Consider the following 5,252-nt stretch of genomic DNA (forward strand, 5'->3'; position numbering starts at 1 on the left):
GCCGCCCCCCGCGGGGGCCGGTCGGCAGCGGGGGGCGCGGGGCGGGGCCGGCGGCGTGATATTAAATCGCGCCTTTTCAGAGCTGGGTGTCGGCGGCGGGACCGTGCGAAGGGTGTCCGTGCGGGCGGGGGTTGGCAGGCCGGCACGGAGCGCGGGGAAGGACGGCTTGGCGAGAGGCGTGCTGGCAGGGGAGCGGTGGGTCTGCGGGACCCGGGCCTCGTGGGTCGGAGCTTGCTTCTGGGAGCCTTCAAAAAGAGAAAGTGGGGGGGGGCAAGAGGAAACATTACAATAACGCGTCTGAGTCTTGCTCAGCTAGGTCGTTTATGTCAGAAAAATGTGCTAGAAGTTCTTGATCGTCTCCCTGATACCGATCCGTTTAAGCACCGTATTGTACAGTATCTGTATCCATTCAGTATGAAGCCTGCTCTGGCGGATCATTAAGGAAAGAACAGAAAGGAAAAGTAGGCCTGCATGACAGAGGACTTTCTTCTCCAGACTGAGGGGTATCTTGCACAGTCCCCTTCCCGTACGTTTGAAAGCAGCGATCCGAACGACCGCGGCCGTGCGTGGCGGGTCAGGGGCGCAACGGGCGAGAGCGGGACGGGGACCGCCGCCTTCAGGCGGGGCACAGAGGAGCAGCTTTGCAGGGCCAGCCCGCACCCGTCCTTCGGTAGCAAGAGGCTCAGGAAAGCTCAGTAATACCACGAGGCTAGGAAAATCACCAGCCCTCACTTGAGTAAAACTGCAGTTTTGCTTTAAAGTTGTTTTATCTGGGTCAAATCAAAGGTCTTCTCCTATCTCTGCATCTGTCTTCCACCTCTGTTCTGCCAGTGAAAGCTTGCATAGCTGAACAGGGGAGGAGAGGGGCAGAAAGTTGTTTCTGGGCTTCCTTGCCCTTTCTTTGTTCTGCTTCCTACCGAGAGCATGTATAAGAGCACATGTAATGAAATGAAAAATTTGGTTACAAAGGTGGAAATTTCCATTCAAACATTGAAATGGATTTGGGTCAGAAAGGGGAATGCTCTTTGCCAGCTGCCTCTGAGTTTTAAAAACAAGCAAACAAAAATGCCCCAACCCCAGAAACAGACCCCCCTGCCTCTGCCCACTGCCCCAGCCTGCCCCGGAGGGGTGACCCCAGTGTTCAGGGGCACTGGGACCAACAGGCAGGTATCCAGCAGCACATCAACTCCTATGCAGAAAGCACTGCACCCACCTAGATGTTACAGAACCTGTAGAAAATTGTATGTTACTTTGCTATGATAACGTGTAGCAGACACAGGCTGGCTTGTCTATTAAGGATCTCCCAAATATGCTACTGAGAGATTTGATAAATGCAACAGCACTTAAACAGCTGGTTTTTTCCAAACTTCCCAGAGTTAGAAAAGCCCCCTTTGTACATTGGGCTCTCTTGCCCTCCCACAGTGGCAAAGTGGGCTTGAAAACTCTTTACTTGCAAGCCTGAAATGAGACTCTGAAGGAGAGAGTTTAGTTCAATTTTTTTATGTGGGAAGTTAATAAAACTAGCATTAGCAAGATCTGCAGAGTGAGTGCCGTGCTGGGGTCTGCAAGTGAGGTGCCCCAGCTGCTGCTATTTTGTACAGCTGTTATGATTATTCTTTCCAATTTTGCTAATGAAATGGATCCCTTTTAATATCTTATTGGGGAAATGAGAAGTCTCAGGAGAAAAATACCTGCTCCTTTCTCCACAGGGTGGAGCATGGCTGTGCCTGAGAGGTCACCTGGCCGAGGGATGCACCTGGGCTGCTGGGGAGGTTGACGCATCCAGCATCCCCCTTGCAAAGGGCCAAGACCTGGCACCACAGTCCCATGAAGGCAGGACCTTCCTGTGCTGCTGGTGTACCACTTGCTGACCTGGGCAGAGCAGGGTGCCTCCTGCCAGCATCCTGGGTCTGTCCACCCTGGGAAACTGCAGCCCCTCTGAAGTGGAATAGTTTTTCACTGTGGAAAACAATCCTCTGTCCCACTGGTGTACAAAGTCACTTCCTGCGCTTAGACACAAACCAAGTTACCTGATTAATGTTAGTCTTCATCTGTACTTTCAGCCTAGGCTAATTTCAGAGCTTGGAATAAGGTTGATAATGGATTTAGTTGGTCAGAAATAGCTGTTCTGCTTTGAATATGCCAAGCTGGATCCAGATGAATTTCCCCACAGAGGCAAGTTGTTTAAGCTAAGTGGGTTTTGCCCATGTTGTGCATTGTCTGCAATTAGCCAGCAGGGCAGGGCCCTGCTCAGAAGCCGGTGCTGGGCTCAGCTGTGCTCCTCAGCACCTGTGTGGACCCCCGACCTGTGCAGAAAGAGCCGGGGTCCCCAGCAGTCACCCCAACCTGCCTGCCAGTCACAGCCTTTTCCCATGGGATGGGGTAGCTCAACTCCTCCTGACAGTGGAACTACAAGCTTCCTGGAGGCACAGACTGGTTTTGGTACTCATAGAGTTTACAGGTGACACTTCTCTGGCTGTTTTGCTGGTTTCCATTTGAAATTAAATTGCTGTGTCAAAAAAGTGACACAGCAGGATAAGATAACTAGACTGTTTTGGAGAAGGACCAAATTTGGGAGGTGTGGCAGGGTGTTAAAAAATTTTTTGTCCATGGACAAAATTGGATAGATTCAAATGGATGGATTGCAAGATTCCCTTGCAATCTCTTCCCGATGCATTTGTGAGCCCCTTCCATGGCTGCCTGTCCCCTCTGCAGTGCTGTGGGACGTGGTTATGCCACCATCATCACAGGCCTGCAGCAATGCACTGTCCCTGGGAGGGTACCACAGCTGCCCGTGCCAGCTCACAGGGCTGTATGGAGACATTGGTTTTTCAGGAAAGTCTTGAAAATAATTAAAAATCTATCTGGTCTCTTCTTTAAGAAAAATGCTGCCAAAGAGAAAAGGAATGCAAGATAGAGGAAATACTCCTTCTCAAGTTTGATAACCCCCTCTGTGGGTGCCTCCTTTCATCCTGCAAAGCACCCACCCTGCAGCGACACAGCTGTGCCAGCCCTGGGCATCCCTGCCATGCGTGGTGTCCCCTGCCCTGTGCCCGCCCTTGGCTCCCAAGTTAGCCACGTGCTGAGCCGATGAAAATGTTGGAGGTGAGAGTTTGGTGCTGAGGTCTGATGTGAATGAAGCATGGCAGGGATGTTGTTTCATGAAATGGTGTTGGAGCAAATTGCTGTGGATCAATGTAATCTAATTTCTTTGCTTCTGTGATCTAAATACATGCTTTAATAATTTATTAAGGGGGAGCGTGTAACAGGCAGGAGGGAAATTATAAAGAATGGTTTAACAGAAAGCGGTACAGGGCAATAAAATATTGAAGCCAGTCATTAAAAGGTGGGTGATGTCCAAGTAGTTAAAGGTGTGAGAGAGAGAGAGAGAGAAGGCAAGAAGCACCACAGGACCGTGAGAAAGTCCGGTGGGTATGAGCTTTGTCCTGTGCCTTTCCACACAGATCCTAAAGGGAACGATGGGCTTACAGGGTCTTTCATCTGTGAATTAGATTTAAACTTAAAAATGAAATTATACAATAGGAGGTTTCTGGCTCTCAGAATTCACTGTTCTCTTCTCCTCTGCTCTTAGTTTAGTTCACAGAAAGGGTTTGTTTTGGCTTGAGCTGCTGGACTTGGGGCAGAGTACCCCCAAAGCAGCCTTGCAGGCAGCCCAGTGCAGTTGGGGGGTTCAGGTGTACGTAGCCATCAAGGTGACTCCTGCTTGCAGTGCTGCACCTGCCATCCTCGCTTCCCTCTTGTTGTATGGCCCATTTGTGGAAGAAACTAAAAGCAGACAAAAGCTGTTCTGAGGTGCGTTAAAGGGAAACATCTTCACTGCTGATACTGTCTGCCCAGAGAAGGAAAGGACTGCAACTGCACAGAAGTGACAGTACTGGGGGCAAAAATAGCAAGAACTGCTACTGGGAGGAATTAATTGCACTGAAACTTCAGTAGATCTTGTTCAGATGTTTGAAAATAAGTATTCAGCTGAGTCTCATCAGGATCATAGAGAGTGGTAAATTTTAATTCTTCCTGAACCTTATTTTCTGTGGTTGTGGGGGACCTCACACAGACTGACGCAGAGGGAGTGCAGGTCCTGTTCCCACTGTATCTTTGCATTTGCTTGCGCAAAAACTTTTAACATGGATGTCATCTGATAAACAGCAAGAACAGAGGGCTGTGGGGTTTGGGGGGGGGGGGTGTCTTATTATATCTTTAAGACTTTATAATGTGCTCTTTAGGTTCCTGGGCATAATTTTGCATTAAATAGTATGCAATAGGAAGGACTTGTCTGAGACTTGGTCTGCCTGTCAGACAAGGACTTGTCTGAGACACCAGGTTTTTTCTACCGCACTGGAAATTTCTTCCTGATAGCGCTGAGCGTGTTTGTTAACCACAGAATCTCTGTCTCTGGTGATGGGACAGTGCTCAGGCTTGTGCAGGGCTCAGACATGCTGATGATGGAGGGGTACAGAAATACTACAGATAATTAATTATTTGCTCTGTGTATCTTTGCTTTTGCACCCAACAACAGTAATCATAGGGAACTGTAATTTGCATTGATTTTCTATATATTTAATGTTTTTTAAAGTTCGCTCTGCAGAAAAGCAGCATTGATCTTTTATACAGTTCTGGATCCTGGCTCAGTGATCTCTTCATGTATTTCTTTTCCTATTAATAGTACTTAGTGATTAGTATGTAGTAAGTGATTTAGTCAAAGCTATTTGGAGGCTAAATTTTCTAGGGAGTTCTTGTGGTTTTACAGTATCATTACTAATGGGCTGAATTTCAAATAAATTCAAATTTGTTTAATATTTAGCAACCTGAAGTTTATGTAAGCATGACTTCTGGAAGACAATTAACTCTATCCCAGCTGAAGCCAGGACACCACTCTAAATGGCCCATATGCAGTCAGAAAGGTTTGTATCTGTGACATTGCTTCAACAGAAAAGCACTGAAATAAATAAATGCAATGGTAACACTTTGCCAAACTGCCTTCCAGACAAAATCCTTCCCCCCGCTTTCATTCACCTCTAATGACGACTGACACCCCCTCTTGCTAGGCTTTCGTCCCCACGTTTATGTGGCACTCTGAAGCCGTTGGCTGGAGGAGCCCCACAATAGGGACAGGAGTCGGGGCAGAGCGGCTGACGGGAGTAATGGCTTTGCTTTGTACATCTGTCAGCTAATGCTTAACTAATGCAGAATTACTGTCAGCCTCCTGCGGAGCTCACTTTCCTCTCCACCTG

This window comes from Haliaeetus leucocephalus, unplaced genomic scaffold, assembly GCF_000737465.1.
Source record: "Haliaeetus leucocephalus isolate CR32 unplaced genomic scaffold, Haliaeetus_leucocephalus-4.0 Scaffold92, whole genome shotgun sequence".
In the NCBI taxonomy this organism is placed as follows: domain Eukaryota; kingdom Metazoa; phylum Chordata; class Aves; order Accipitriformes; family Accipitridae; genus Haliaeetus; species Haliaeetus leucocephalus.